Raw genomic sequence first — 16,501 nt, 5'->3', positions numbered from 1 at the left:
CACCACCCCAAACGTCTCCTCTTCTTTCTCCCTATCTTTAAAAGCAGGAGGAAGCCACCAGGCAGCTGCTTCTAGAGCCTGCGGAAGACGTGGGAGTGGCCAGGATGGGGCCCCTCTTTTCACCAAGGATCTTTCTAGGGCCCCAAGCCCGGGCTGCCCTGTGGGGCTGCAAAGGCCCTGAGCCCGGCAGCTGAGCAAAGAGATCCCCGAACCCTCCGCATTTGCCCAGCCAGGAAGGGCAATCCTGCCCTCCACCATCAGCGTGGTTGACGGTGCGGAGCGCGTCAGGCCACGAGGACGTCAAGGGGACCGGGGAGTCAGTTGTCGTCATGCCAACACAGCCATTGCGTACTTGCGTCGTGACGCAAGGTTGCATCATTTGTGTGAGGGGGGACACCAGGGGCCCCTGCACCTGCGGGCGCCAAGGCGGCTGCCTCCCGGGCCTCCGCCGCACTGCCGCCCGCGAGCTTCAGCTGTGTCCCCGGTGGGTCCAAAGGGCGACCGTCTTCTGCCGTCGGCGCGTACGCCCCGGCGAGGTCCTCCGCCATGGAGGGAGAAACGTACCTAAAACGTACCGATCATTATCAGGCTCGCTATGTAATATATGGGGGCGGGCGGGAAATGGATGGAGGCATCTCCTTCTCCGCGGCCCCCGCTGTAAATCACCGCCGCGCTCCGGCTCAAGACTCCGGAGGCTCGTCGGCGCTCCAGCGAGCGCGCGCCAAAGTTTCCGCGTCCCGTAATTGGATGCAGCTCCTCCTTCAGCCGGAAATGCCTCCCTGCCCGCAACTTGTGAGTTCTCGCAACTTTGGGGGGGATCCGCATCGCGCGGAGGGGGAGGAAGAACTTTCGGCGAAGAAGAGCAAGGAGGGGCGCCCGCGTCTGTGCGCGCGCCCCCGAGCAGGTGCTGCCCGAGGAGGCGCGAGGCGCGCCACACCTGCGCACCGCCCGGCGCCCTGCCCGCGCACCTGCCTCCCCGCGGCCTCGGCCGGCAGCAGGGGAAGCAGCGAAGAAAGGCGGCTGGGCAGACCCGGCGCACGAGGGAGCCCGGCGCTTCTTCCCCTTTCCCCTCCGCGTGCAAAACGCAGGTGACCGGAAGGAGGGAGCTGGGACGAAGGGCGCTGCTTCAGCCGCCCGCGTTTCGCCTCGCGGGGGGCGGGGGGTGGGCAGCTTTCCTGCGGGTTGCTATGGCGGAGGCGGAGGGGAGGGGAGGAGGAGGAGGAGGCGGACGCCTCGGTCTGCCTGCGGCGCGTAGAGCAGCTCTTCGCCGGGAGCTCCCAAGAAGGCGGCGGCAGCGGTGGCAACGAGGAAAGGCAGCCCCGCCCTGCCCTGCCCCGCCCGCTCGCTGTCAGCGCCCGGCTCCCCGCGCGTCCGGCTCCTCCGCGCAGGTTCTCGCTCGCAGCTCGCCCAGCTGCCACGGAAGCCGGGCTGCCGCTTGCCCACCGACGGCGCCGGGGGGGCGGCGGCGGAGGCTCCCCGAGGATCGGCAAGATGCGCGGCTGAGCGCTCGGCTTGCGCCAGCGCGGACGGCGGGTGCGCCCCGCCCAGGTCAGTGGCGGCTCCATTTCCAGGTCGGGGGCTGGCTGGGAAGGGACGGCGGCGGCATCGCGGCCAAGCTGCGCTCGCTCCCCTACCCCGCCCGGGGCACGTTTCGCTGAAGCGGCCGTAGATCTGTCCGTGGGGCCTGCGGAACTCTGCGCGACTGCTTGCCACCCCTGACACGGGGGCTGGGAGAGGCTCCGAGGCGGCGGCGGCGGCAGTCCTCCGGGCCTGCCCAGGGTTTCCCTTTTCTTCTCCCTCCTGGAGGTCCTCGGGCGGGAGGGAGCGGGCGCAGTCGCGCAACTTGGCACCAGTTGCGCACAGACCAGCTGGCTGGTCCTCCCCACGTACTTTTTGGCCCAAAGTTCGCGCCTGGGGCTGAACAAGGGGGCATTCAAGCACGGGTTGAAAGACGGGGCGGGGGAGGAAGGGAAGTCTTCGGAAGAAAGTTTTTAACCTCATTCTGGGGAGGGGCAGGCGGCAGGCGCCCTGGGGAGCTCCCCTCCGGTTCAAACGTTTCGAGCTCTCAGATCTCCCCTCAGAGGCACCGACCCTCCAGCTCTGAGAGCCGAGCCGACTGGCTGCTGGCAGGGGGTGGGTGGGGGGAGGTGTCTTTGTCAGCCCCCGGTCCAGGCCCGCAGAACTGTGTCTTGTTTCTACGACCTCAGGATGGATTCCGCTGCGGGACATCGGAAACCTCTGTGGCGGTTGCTTCTGCTTCTGCACGTTTTGCGTCTCAGCCTCTGGATGTACCCTCGTTGGGGGTGGCGGGGACGGGCTTTCCTAAGATCAGCATGATGCCATCAAGCAGCAGTTACACCAGTCTAACCTCGGAGCAGCCCTTCCCACATCAGGTCAGGTCGGTCAGTCTCAGAGTGCCTGTCCTGCAAACTAAGGCCCGAGAAGGAGATATGTTCACTCAGCGGATTTAAGCAGGCCCAGTGAAGATCTAGCACGTGCAACCTGCTACGGCTGATTCGGGTTGGATTTGGTGGCATTATTTTTGTAGCTTAGCATCATTGTGTGAACCCAGGCTAGGTGGCCACTTTGTAGCTCAGTATATTGCACAAACTTAGAAAATGGGTTAACAGGGTAATCAGGTAAGGCTTGTGTGAATGCAGCCAATTAACCATTGATTTAAGTTAGACATGGGAAGAATTGACTCAGAAATCCTTTGTTCCTTTGCTGTGGGCTAGACGTGAGCAGGATTGCAGCCACTTGATGCTAGGAGTTTGTTGGGAAGTTAGTCCCGGTCTGCTCCATTGGCCTTACTCTTGAGTGAACCTACTGCGTTGCTTCAGAAATCTAAGCACGATTACACACACAGAGTCTTACTGGAGTCCATACATGCAGTCTCCATGGTTCTATTTTTCATTCAGCCCCTAAGCCTTCTGAAGCAGGAGGCTGCCTCTCCACACTCAACTTCCTGAAGAAAATGCCTGGCCTGGATCAGTGCAGTGTTCTAATAAGCATCTGCCTTTCTACAGTGCACTGTATGAAAAGTGCATTCCAAATGCCAGGACCAGTGCCCAGCTGGGCATGTGCCAGTGGGAAGTGCTCCTCTGCCAACTTGGTGGAATTGATTACGAGCGGGGTGGGTATTTTTGTTTAAGTGCCACTCCGTGCCTCCCTGCTTTCCTTCACTTGGCTTTATGGTGAGAGGCCTTTTGCAGAAATGCAACCTCATGGCACACTCATCACAAAGTAGGCAACTTTTTAGCCTTTTGTATTATGTAAATCCAGCCTATATTTAAGATAGTTCATGGAAAACCCAGAAAATGAGGCCATTTGATTAAAATGCGGTTCAGTTAACCCAGTGTTTCTCAACCTCAGCAACTTTAAGATGTTAAAGTTTAATTTAAGAATGCTGGCTGGGAATTCTGGGAGTCGGTCCACACATCTTAAAGTTGCTGAGGTTGGGGAACACTTAGTTAACCAAAAGCAGCTCAGGTTGACCCACCCAACAAGTCATTTTTATGACCCCATACAATGGAGTTCTGCCTGACCACTTCCTATTCCCCCCTAAAAAAGGTGTACCAGGACAGGATGACTGAGTCAAGAATAGAATTTCCCCCATGTTTGGAAGCAACACGTGTAAGGATTTGGAGACAACTCGAGTGAAAAAAACTGGTGGGTGGGAAAAAAGCTAAGGTCCCCTTTCCATTTGATGCTTCTCCAAGTATCTTTGCATGATCTGATAGTACAGTAAGGAAATCAATTCTCATTGGCTAATCCAATTAGAGATTAATAGGTTGAATGAAGGAGATTTACTCACTACTAGAAGTTCAAAGATGCTCAACAGGCTCCTTTGGGGAAAAGTGTAAGTGTGTATATGATACAAATGCATTTATCACAGTCTGCAGATTCTTGCAAGATTTATACTCATGAGGTCATAACAATGAAGTCATTTTTGGAACGAGAAAAGGCCCAAGATATTTGTCTGTCTGGAACAGAGATTGGATGCCTCTCCAAAGTCGCCAGCACACTTGCTGGCTAGAGAGCATAATTTTAAACTTCTTGCTACGCCATCCATGGTCTGTCTTGCCCCCTCCTCAAAGCTGGCTGTTGCAATCTGCTGCATCATAGATAGTATGGCGTTGTTGGGCAGGTTTGGTTGAAATACTACCTCTGAACTTTCTCATTCAGTTTGCTGGTGACAGGCCAAACCCAAATGCTCTCCTTAAAAAATTGCATATTAATATGCACTTTTCTAAGACAAAAATCTACTTGTATCTGATGCACTGTGGCTTTGTTTGCAAATCAAAAGAATTATGTTGCACCCCTTTTTAAAAAAAAACCTCTACATTGTTAGAGCCTGTGGCATTCTTGAATAGTATCAGTGTGTCCTTCACTAGGTTGTCAGGAGTCTCTAAAGATGGAGACAGAGGGCATGAACTGAATCTAAGGATTTAGTGGTCTTTAGATAACCATGGGTGTAACTTTATTTTGAAGCATACAACTTCTGCAGTACAGCAATATTCAAGAAAATTGCTAAGTCTGTTTTTGTTTATAAACGGCATACTCTGAATGTACAGTTGCATTTTATTTATTTATTTATAAATCAAATTTATATGCCACCCATCTCACTATCAGTGACTCTAGGCGGCTCACAAGTAAAAAACATAAAAACATTTAATAACCATAAAGTACATTAAAAGACTACAAAGTTAAAAGAGGGAGAGAGCATCCTCAAGGTGCCAGCCACCCCCAGTGTTGCGAACCCCCATTGGAACTCCAAGCTAGTCGGCAGAGCCAGGCCTTAAGGCTGTTCTGGAAGGCCAGAAGAGTGGGGGCCAGCTCACCTCGGGGCAAGGTATTCCACAGGGCAGGGGTGACAGCAGAAAAGTTCTCCTCCTGGATCCCGTCAGTTGAAATTCTCTAACCGATGGGGTCCACCACATGCCCTTCCTGTTGGACCGGGTGTGTTATGTTAAACCTATTTAAACTTAATATTCTCATAATTGAGAGCCAGTTTGGTGGTGTGGTTAAGGCATCAGCCTGGAAACTGGGAGACCTGGAGTTCTAGTCCTGCCTAGGCCCAAAGCCAGCTGGGTGAACTTGGGCCAGTCACTTTCTCTCAGCCCTAGGAAGGAGGCAAGGGCAAACCGCTTCTGAAAAACCTTGCCAAGAAAACTGCAGGGACTTCTCCAGGCTGTCTCCAAGAATTGGACATGATTGAATGGATTAAAAAAAAAATCTCACAATTACAGAACTAAAATGGAGCTTGTTTCTGCTGCCCTTTTTATGAATGAATTTATTATGGAATAAATATAATTTTTCTGTAGACATAAAGGTTTAAAGTAAAAAGAATGAAATTAGCATCTATAACTTGTGGATGCCCATGTCATCAACCCTGACTCAGATATTTTTAAAAAGAAGGAGAACAGTTCTAGCACCCCTTGAGTGTAAGTCATTCCCATCGTCTGACACGCTTTGGATGTTAGTTTTGATGTCCCAAATTGTGGAAGCTTGGATTTCAGCTCAAGGTCCAGTAACATTGGATGGATCTGGAAGAACTGTGATCCCTTCTGTTTTCTAGGGATCTTAATGAAGATATCCATTGAAGCTGAGTTTTGAACTAAGCAAGGAGGTTCCCGCATGGATTTGGCTCACAACTCTTTCCCCTTTCAGTGGTGGCTTCCTTTGAGTCATGGATTTCTTCGATCTCAGTGTCCAAATGGTATTTGGACATGCCAGCTTTCAGTTAAAGCTCAGTTGCATCTTGCTTTCCATCCCGTGCCGAAGGGTGTCAGCTGAAAGGTCCACTGGATCTTTTTGGTTTGTGTGCACAGTGTTCATGGCAATTGTGCCCAGATGAGAGAACTGCAGCTCATATAGCTTATTTTGGCAGTGATATCGATGGCTGGAGATAGGCAGCAGTTCTGATTCAGAGCAGGTGTAGCCCAAAGTATTACCAAGAAAAAAAAGTACTTTTCAAAAGGTCCCATATATTTCAGGAGAGCAGGTCTTCTTTTGGGGATATTTGCTTCCATTTAATCTCAAGAGTGAGCGCCTGAACAAGTTTTCTGGAGTGGTGCAGAGTATTGATTCCCTCCCAAAGTGAATCCCACCTACCCATTCTTTCTAGGATGGGCATTTTGCTCTTCTTCCCAATCCTCCTTATTCTCCCTTTGGTTGTCTAAATTGTGGTTTTGCAAGGTTTGCCCTTCCCAATCCTCCTGATACCTCCCTCTGGTTCCTTAGTGACCTGTTTGGGATGTGTTCCAGCTGCTATTCCCCACCTGAATTCACTATGACTCTGATTCCGTAGCATCTGACCTGATGCAAAACAAGCATGTATAAATCTTGAAGATGCAAAAGTTGCCTTGCTGCTTGATTTGTAATATAATCCATAATTCTTTATTTGATTTCTTTCTATCCATTTATTACCAGTTAGTCTTCCCTGCCTGCGACCTCCTGCTGTTCGCCCTGATCGAAGTTGCTGAAAATGGAAGCTTTTTGGCAGCTTCTCAGATATCTTCTGCCTGCACATTCTCCTAAGATGATTTCTTTATATGTGAATTTATAGTATAGAACTAATGTAACCTAATGTGGTCTGAAATTCTGCTGAGAAAGGAAATACTCCAGAATTGTCCAGATGTACATGCAGGGTTTGCTTTCATGCTCTGTCCGAACATGCCTTACAGTTTCTCAGATGCATTCACGCTTCATGAAGAAGGCTTCTGCTTTTTCAGCCTCTTTTTCTATGTTTTAAAGTTCTTTCTGAATTTCTTTAAGTGGAGAGTTTTGATTTCCCTTATTATGGGCGTGGTGGAAGGTGATGCTGCTGGTTGTTTTCCACATCCTTCCCTCTGTCTGAAGCCCCCTGGCAGCTTGGCATCTTGAGGGAAACTGCAGTTGGTTGGAGAGAAGATTGTATGGTGAAAGGCAGGACATCTATGCACACGCTTTGGCCATGTGTTGCTGGGAGTTGGGCAGCATATAAATTCAATAAATACTCCTCCTCCTCCTCCTGTCACTGGCCCCCAGCTGTGAGATTTTCTCCAATATTCTCTTTGAAAGAAATACTGAAAGCAAATTTTCTTACATCAGATTGAGTGAGAACAAGAAAGGAAAAAAAAGAGAGAAATGTTCCACTGAAGTTAGACTGGCTGATCAAATGAACTAATAAAATGAAACTTGATTGCAAATTTTCATTTGAATCTTCTTTTCTAGATTGATTTTGAATTTGTTTGGCAATTTACATTGCGGCACTGGACAGTTACAAGGAGCATCAAACTGACGCCTGGTAACTGCCAGCTCTCTGCTTGCTGGTTGTGGGTGATGGAATTTGTAGTCTGACATGTCTGGAGCTGGAAGCTGCCAGGTTTTGGAAAAATCTTGCATTTTTCTGCTTCTTCTTGTTTGGGATTTTGAAAAGATGAGCTGCTTGAAGCGAGAGAAAGTGAATGCATGCAGTTTCTACAGACCAAAATGAAAGCGATTTGAAAGAGAAGGTTTAACCTTGTATTTACACACTTCTAGAGTGCTAGAGGAGAGGAGAAGGAATTTGAAATTTTCCTTCGCTCTTGTCCTAACAGAAGTTGTGACTCCAAAACTGCTTTTTGTCTCAGTGGGAAACTCCCATTGATACAGATGAGATCTTGCATCCTGTGTCAAAGAACACCATTGGGAAAAAAAATTCCAAATTGATAGGTAATGCTGATAAGACGTGAGCTGGCCTTGATGGACAGAAGGATCTTGAAGTTGTGGTGGATCACATAGTGAAAGTGTTGGGCCAAGGGCTGCTATGAAAAGTGGTTTGGGGGATTTTTAGGGAGAAAAATAAAAATAAATATCATATTACCTATACATATGCTAATGAAAATGAAAATGAAAAATGCTAATATAGTCATTTTGTATAAAGGTACAGGGAAAATCCCACTTGGAATAGCATGGATTGAAGCTAGAAAAGATGCAGAAAAGAGGAAGCAAAATAATTAGGTCAATTAAACAATTCTTCCGTTGGAAAAAGTTGCAAAGTTTGAAGATTTTTTTAGTTTGAAAAAAATAAAAAGATGCTGGAGAGAAAAATGAAATGGTGAAGAATGTAGAGACGGAGAAAACCTACAAGTGACTTTCAGGACTGGCCCCTCTGTCCAGTCTGAGATCATCAATGGGGCAACTTTTCCAGCGGCTGACCCTGCTTTTCCCACGAAGGGAACTAGTCTGTGGAGGAACTAACTAGCTGCTGTTGTGATTTGTTTGCTTATGTTTCTTTTATTCTTTCCAACCCAATGGAATTTTGGAAAAGATGATGTAATGAGGTTTGGGACCCTGTCTGTCTGTCAGCAAAATATCTCTCCAGAAACTGAACAGAATGAAGGAGAAGCTGGCAAAAGAAAGTTGGAGTTTGAAAATGGGTTGGATTCGGCCAGGAGCTGCAGAGAAAAAAATCCTGCAGTTTCCTCCTTGTTCTTCTATTGCAAAAGGTTGCAAAGTTTGAAGATTTTCAAGTTAGAACAAAGTAAGTAAAACGTGAGAGGCAGCTGGACAGTGGCTTAGAATGTTACCATCTGCTCCATTTTATGCCTGCTTCCTCCAGGTCACATGACTGAGAACAGAGTGTGTTGCAGGTGCCCTGTCGTTTTTTTTTTGGTGCAAATTTACACAAACATACACAGATGCAACATGAGGAGAAAGCAGAATACCCTCCATTCCCCCACGTGCAAAGGTCCCTGGGGACTATAACCTGACACACAGTGATGTTGAGTCCTGAGTGGCTCAGGAGTTCCTGGCCACTACGAACCGGTCTCTGATAACAGAGAATCTGGCACGTACCAGGGGTTGCACAGTAGATCTGTTTTTTGCCTCAGGGCAGTTGCAGTGTGATTTGGGATTGGAGGACATTACCATCAGTCTGTCGCCATGGACAGATTACCCTCCAGCTCACTGGTGCCACCCATCCCTGTGGAGAGGTGGAGGCTGTTAGATTGGCCCACCTCAGGTGACTTGATGGACCCTCTTGAGTTTCAGAGGAAGCTTGAGGTCTTCCCTCAGGATCTGGCAGGCAGCTTGGCCAAGGCCTTGGTTGCTGTCTGGAATAGGCAGGTGACTGAGGCCTTGGACTGGATTACTCCTCCCGGCACTGATCCTGTGGTGCATATTGGTCCTCTGAGCAGCTTTGGGACATGAAGTGCAGAGGTGACACCTGGAGCGCCATTGGAGGAAGACAGAGTGAAACTGGCTGAACAGGAGTGAGAGCTCATTTAAGCCTACATCGTGGTGATAAGGGTGGCAAAACATTTCTCACCCTTATTGTGTGCGCCGATAGCTGCCCAATGGCCCGGTTTAGAGTGAACACCTCCCTGTTGGGTGAGGGGTGGTCCACAGGACCATCTGCAGGACTACAGTGAGGAGTATTAATGCAATTTGGCAGATAAAGTTGCTCTGACTGGGCAGGTCCAAGTGAGTTGTGAGGTTGTCTGGACCAAGACCTGGCTCTGTTCCCAGGCCTGGGGGGTAGGGAACCCCCCAGGTTTTTAATCCAGACTGCTATGTCTTGTCTCATGTTTTTTAAAAAAACTTTTTAAAATTGTGTATTTCAATACTGTAAGCTGCCCAGAGTCTTCTGGAGTGGGTGGCCGTAATAAATTTCATAAAATAAGTAGGTAAAATGAATTGCTTGATGACACCATAGAAAACCCGGATGCTTCTTGTAGCCACTGCTGTAAAGGGGTTGGAAAGTGCTCCTGGAGCCTTGTGTGACTCCGGACAGTTCGAGGCTACAATCTGACTCCCTTCCCACCTTGTTTGCATTCCACGTCTTTTTCTCAGGAGGAGAAAATACAGCTATTTGCAGGGCAGCGGCGTTTGTACCATGTAATTACGCAGGTCTCTAAAATTTGTGACGTAGCTGCCGGATACTGACAGACAGACTGAGTCTGCTAACCAAGAATCTCCTCCTAAGCACAAATTTATTTTGACATCTAATTTGAGAAAGACTGGTGGAGTTATTCTGATGTATACTGGAATATCTGAGGCAATTTTTCATGGTGTTTGGGGTCAGGCTACAACTGTTCAGAAACCTCCAGCAACTGTTCCATTTGACAGTTTGGATTGGCGCATTTTTTCACTTTTGTTTAATACGCCTTAGAACAGCAGGCATATTGGGTCAGGGAGGAACAAAACCCAGAGCAAAATATCTCAAGTGAGAGTTGCCCAGATTTTGAAGAGCAGAGGATGAGGGTCCATGTCAAATGAAGGATGCTTCTTCATTGCTAGCAAGCAGTTGTAATTCCTTGTTCTCAGAGAAGCTCCTCTGTGTTTCTCAATGAGTACTGAGCATCATCCTGAATGCAGGGAACCTAAATCTGGTATGGGACTCATGCAGGCACTCCACGTATAGCGTTCCTTGGAGATGGGTCCCTCTCACAGCCTCTACAGCAGGGCTGACTGTGGGAAAAGTGCAGCAGAATTATATTCCACCCTGAAGGATACTTGGAAGAGAGGCTGTGAGGAATATCTTCTTTCAGTAAGGGGGGACCCAATGCACTGGATTCCATTCTTCATCACAGTCCCAGAGCTGCTGTTTTGCACCACCCTGGCAGGCCCTGGCATCCAGTTGGAGGAACCACGGATCACCAAGAAATCTTCCCAGATTGGAACAGCCCTGGTCCAGTCCTTCCTCTCTCTTGGCGATACTGGTCTCTTTCTGCCTGACAACTGCCACCTTGTCAGTTCCCTTTGTGTCTGTGGGATTTGCTCTTTATCCCAGGAGGAAGGAGGCCTTGAAAAGCTTCTCTGTGTTGGAGAATAAGCTCTTTTGAATTCGTGGGCTTCCCAGTTAAATGAGTGGCTGACCCTTAGTCCCTGGATCAAGCAAAGGGAAAGAGTCTGCAGCCGGGGCTCATGAGTGGGACCACTCTAGCCCAGAGTCACTTCTTCGTGAGATGGGCATTATCTAAATTTGAAAAATAAATAAATAAACAAGTGCATCCTATCTATGGGTGCATGTGGATCTTCCATCCTTCCAGGCACAATCTTCTGAAACTTCGATTCCCTCACAACCAACAACAGGCGTTAATGGGGGAGGTGGGTATATGTTGGCTAATTAACCCCCCAGGATGCCTAATCAATAGCAACCAATAATGGTGAATAAAATCAAACTTCTTATGACAAATAGGTAAATAAATATTGGCACTCCCTGTTTTGTCCTCTCTCCCTGCCATGTGAAAATTTATTGTACGCTTGTTCCCAGGGTGAAAAATTTAGACAGCTCCATAATGGAAGGTCAGAGATTAATTATTTATGGAAGGACATCAATCAGCCTGTGGAGATGATTTATTTATAAATTCCAGAGCTGTAAGTGAAATGGTGAATTCTGATTTTGCCTTTGCTTCTTTCTTTCCTTCTTTTTTTGGTTGTTGAAGAAAGTGTGTGTTGTGTAAAATATGTATTGGCTGCTACAAGTTCTTGGGAAATTAATACAAACTCTATATTGGGCTGAATCAGGATAACTTGAAAGATATTCATTTATGCTTATCTGTTGAGTTCTAGCAACAAAACTAAAGATTTGTTAGATGCACCTGTTAAGGAAGAATTTTATTTTTAAACACCTTCATCTCTCTTTCTCCTCCTCCTCATTGTTATGTTCACCATCAACTTCTAATATTTCCTTAGCATTGTGCAAAGGCAGAAAACACAGGATTGTGTTTGATGGTAGACATAGCATAAAAAGAAAAGGACTGGCGAGGGAAGGAAAAATAAACTTAAATAATACTTAATTTTTTATGTTTTTTAATTGTGATCATCAGCTTGAAGTTTAGATAGAGAACAACCATTTTAGTACATGGTAGGTAAAAATCAGGTGGAGTCTGGTAGCACTGTTTCTGACAAACAAATTCTATTAAAAGGCATACATCTGCACAAAAGCTTATGCCTTTTAATAAAATCTGTTAATCACAAAGAGTGCTACCAGACTCCAGATTTTAGAGTGGAGCTACATGTTATCTGGTCTTCAGCCAAGCTAATAAAATGCAGCTCTACCCTCCACCTCCCCCCTACCACCTTGGCATCTTTAGAGAAATCTTTATGTTATTTTGAATTTTAAAAATTGTTAGGCTTATCCTTTCCAACTCTAGTACCCTCTAGATATTGCTGGATTTCAACATCTCTCCCTCATTCACAGTCAGCAGAAACAATATCTAGGGTAAAAAGCATTGTTTTAGAAACAGGGTTCTAGCTTGCTGCTTTCTGGACAAAAGGAGACATGGCTCTGTCTTCTGTGCAAGGAAGGGGCAGGGAGCCACTCCTGAAACAACTGAAGTCCAGGTAACTTGTGGATTACTTGGTGGAGCTTCAAAAATAGTGATTTTGATGGGGTAAAAATTCTCCTAGAAGAATAAAAGGAGACAGGCAGACTTTGGTGCTTTTAATAATTACTCCCTTTGTTCCTGCTGCTGCTTTTGCCCTCTTGTTCAGCCACATCCACTCAGAGACCACAGTGACAGGGAGAGTGTCCTGTTACTCTGACCAGCTTTGGCTTTGTGATGACATCATTAAGGGCAAGTAAAGGCAATTAAGGAAAAGAATGCATGAGTGTGAGCAATGCAAATGTGTGTGCGCGTGCGCACGCGCATGAGTGCATGTGTGGTGCAGATAAATCTTTTAAAATGGATTATAAGTGTTGGGCGGGGGTTGCATCGCTACAAATCTGTGAGGAGGCTGAGCTTCCAGACTATTAGAAAGCCGGAGGGGAAGATATAAAAAACCACTTCACTTCCCCCTGAAAGTTTCTCATTTAGGATGTAATAACAGCCAAGGATTCACCCAACCATCCTCAGTCATGTTGAAATGTGAACTGCATCTTATTTATTTTCTTCAGTTTTGGAAATGTCAGGATTAAATTAGTTGTGGAGGAGAATGAAATGTGAAGAAAGCGGGGATAAAGAGAGAAGAGGGAGACACCAAGGAGAGGAGGAGACAAAATCTGCCGAGAAGATTTCTCTAAGGCACCCTGGCGCACTGTTTCCACCATCCTTTTGATATTTCTCATGCCAGGGATGCCCAACATGTGTACCTGACGAGCTACCCTTAAGACAGCAGGCCCCAGCATGAATAGCCTGTCCGTACATGTGGCTTAGCCCATAACAATGTGGTCTTCCCTGGAGCTCTGGACTTCACTATGCTTGATTTATAAAACTTCCAAGCCCAGTTTCAGCCCAGAGCAGGCCCTTAAAGTGACAGCCATATCCAAATTCAAACCTGGTAAAGGTGCCAAGTAATACAAGAGGAAGTGGAGGAAGAAGCCCATTTTCAGTTTGGACAGCTCTGGGAATTTATTTTATTTACTTATATGTCACATTTATATAGCCACCCCTCTCTCACAAAGTGACTCTGGGTGGGGTACAACAATGAAAATAGGTGAATAAAAACAAGCATTATAAAGAGATAAAAAGTTATTAAAATAAAAACTTCACAAATTTTTAAAAATGTAGATTTTAAAATAGACAAACCCCACTGAGAGAGCAGAATATGCATCACAGTGGAGCCATCTAAGAATGTCTCTGGTTCCCAAAGATCCCCAGGCCTGATGACACAACCAGGTCTTGAGGGACAGTATTTTTAGGCACCAGTGGAAATGTGAAGGAAAGGGGAAACCAATCCTCCCTTTGATGGGAAGGCTCTTTCAAAAGTATTTCTGTTTATTGAGGGTGGTTGATGTGGTATTAGCTTAGCATGAGGTGAACTCAGCTTTTGAGGTTTGCAAACCATGGTTTATGGTTGAGTGTGAGTCCATTCAAGTTTACCTCATTCAGCAAACCACTCAAAAGAAACCACTCTTTAGGCTGTAAGAAGGACAGAGGGATCAATATATGTTGAAAACTGGATCTCCAGATCTTGGAGTAGAACTGAAACAATTAACCTCTTTCCAGTTAAGTGGATCCCAGCAGAGACCAAGCAGCACCATGTTGGTGACAACAGCAAGTCATGTTGCATTTAATTCAATCAGTGCTTTGAAATTGGGGAGAATTCATAGTATTATGAACCAAAAGTTTCTTCTCTTGAGAGAAGCTTGGGAGCTAAAATCAAAGCAATTCTTTATAGGAAAAAATGGAAATTTGCCAGGTTTCCTATCTTGGCATTCCAGTTTTGGTTATTAATGCTCTAATTCAAAATCTGAATGCTTTTAGTGTTGTGATGATGGTATTTTAATCTTAGGATTTAAAGCTTCATGCTTTAGGTTATCCTTCCCCAACTTTGTAATGTCCAGCTACGTTGGACTTCAGCTTCCATGGTCTGCTAGCTACCATGGACATTGGTGATTTGGCTGCAGGATTAAGGAGCTTGCAGTCAATATATTTGAAGAGCACTAGATGGAGAAGCTACTTTAGACTTGTGGAATTGTGTTGATTCTTGTAGCTGCAAATACTGATTAATAGTAGCTATTACTGTTTCATGTTAATTAGGAACGATAACCAGTTACCAAATGCTGCTGTTTATCAGATACAACATCAAAGAGACATAGCAATTGTCAGTACTGTCAAATATGCTAAAAAGCGATGTTTCCTTCATGGAGCTTGACACTTGGTAGTTTCATGGCCACTTGGTGTAGTTTCTTGGCAACAACATGAAAACTGCTCTCCCTTGCCAACTTTTGGCCTGACCTTGCTTTCATTCCATGAGATCGGCCAAAGTTGTCCAGGGCAGCACTGAGCTGTGCCCAAACTCCCTCTATTATTATCAGTAGTCAAGTGCTAATAGATCTCACCTCTCAGTATCAAATATTGAAAGAGCATGTCATGCAAAGCTTTGAAATAGTTAATGTTTAATCTGTAAAGGAGAAACTTCAGGAGAATATTTCTTTGCAAAAGGAATTTGGGCAGCTGTGTTTTAGTGAACTGAGCTTAGTTGCATCTCCTCTTCAGAAAGTACGTGATACCTATAGAGAAAAACATTATTTGAAACTAAGTCTAAAATATGTATCAAAATAGGAATATTATATGGATTTTTTAATTATAATAATTCACAAATGAGGACATGGCTGAGAAATGGCTCTAGGTATGCAAGAGCAAAGGTGATATACACAGATAGGTATCTCCTCCTGGGTTGCATGGAATTAAGTTTTTTTCCTGCACCTTGTCTGGTTTGGCTACTGACATGGTGGGTATTATGCAACCCAGTGCTCATGATGGTGGATTTCAGAGCTTAGTCATGGCCAAAGCGGAGGTTTTCACACCTCCTGGTAAATTGACAGCGAGGGATGAAACACCACTGCATGATTAGTGCAGTTCTAATTGAGTGAAATAATAAAAATGTGAGAATTAGTCATCAGCTAGTAGTTGGTGCATCTCCTTGTCTTCAGAGGAATAAAACAGGCTCATGCAAGGGAAGTATTATTTTTTTCTATATTTGTTAAGGTTGGGATGAAGGGAGTCCTCTGAAATGAAGCACATCATGTTGCAGTTTCCAGTTGGAGAGTTTGGGAGTCCCCCCCAAAAATCTGGCCCACATGCAGAAACGGGGCCACTTACAGAGCCCACAACTGCAGGAGTGAAGGCCATCCACAGAGGAGAGGACAGGAGAGCTGGAAGCCTAAGCATCTACTGAGATAGATAGGAAACAATTATGCCATAGTCCATTAAAACAGGAGAGCGATGGAGTGTTTGTATCAGAAATTCTTCCTCATTTCCCCTGTAACAGCAAAAGGTGCCTGGATGGGTAAAGGAAGAGTGGTTGCTGTTTCTCCACCTTCTCTTCCTCTTCTTTGTTCTCCTAGCTGCTACTTGTGATGACCAAACAGAACGAGAAGCCTGCCTAGATCAGAGGAGAGCAGTCCACGGCCAGTTCCCTGGGAGCTAGACGCAGAGCAAACCAAGGGGCTTGGGAAATCGTACTCCTGGAGGTAGCTGGGACCTTTGTTGTCCACCAGTGATTTCTGAGATTGTCTCCTGAGATGGAGTTTTCACCATCATCCTTGCTCAGTGGACTCTTTCTCCAACAGTAGGAAGTCATGACAAGCAGGCAGGGGCCACAGGTGTAGGAATAAGAAAAGGATAAGAGATTGAGACCAACCCAGTAGTTGCAGCTGCTGGTTCTTCATTTCTTTGGTATCCTTGGCTGTCATTATTCCATAATAGGGATTTTACCATCTACACTTTTCTTGTCCAGGATGGCATTTTTTTTTTTTTTACAATGGATTGTATTGCTATTATGTGCACCTTTAGAGAAAAATCATTTTGTAGAAGGAGATATAACATCATTAACAATCTAAAATAAGTGCAGTACCTAATTTTGATTAAAAGTAGCCATGTAAAAAATTTTACAAAAAAAGACTGTAAAAAAACCAGCCTCTTTACAAGGGGGTCCTTTCCTCCAGTCTGCACGCTCCAGATGTCCATCAGCTCTTGCAGTCAGGTCTGGCTTTGTCTTGTTTGTTGGGCCCTCCTGACTCCCCCCTCCTTCTGCTGACTGACAGCTCAGCCTGATTCTGCCACACTTTGCAAGGAATTAGTGAGCT

At 46.2% G+C, this 16,501-nt stretch overlaps 1 protein-coding gene across 4 annotated transcripts in view; it reads left to right on the top strand.

Moving 5' to 3' along the window:
- Positions 1-675: 675 nt before the first annotated feature.
- Positions 676-16,501, top strand: part of CHST8 (carbohydrate sulfotransferase 8) — a 307,931-nt gene continuing 292,105 nt past the window's right edge. For 2 of the 4 annotated variants that reach the window (XM_088135844.1, XM_088135841.1), the window contains exon 1: positions 1,230-1,548. The gene's annotated coding sequence lies outside the window, so the exon portion shown is untranslated. The other 2 variants (XM_088135842.1, XM_088135843.1) reach the window with 2 other exon arrangements.

The sequence above is a fragment of the Python bivittatus genome, unplaced genomic scaffold (assembly GCF_059951505.1).
Source record: "Python bivittatus isolate LINGU-HERP-01145 unplaced genomic scaffold, Pbiv_v1 ctg000190_np1212, whole genome shotgun sequence".
Lineage (NCBI taxonomy): Eukaryota > Metazoa > Chordata > Lepidosauria > Squamata > Pythonidae > Python > Python bivittatus.
This window is presented reverse-complemented; position numbering and strand designations above follow the sequence as displayed.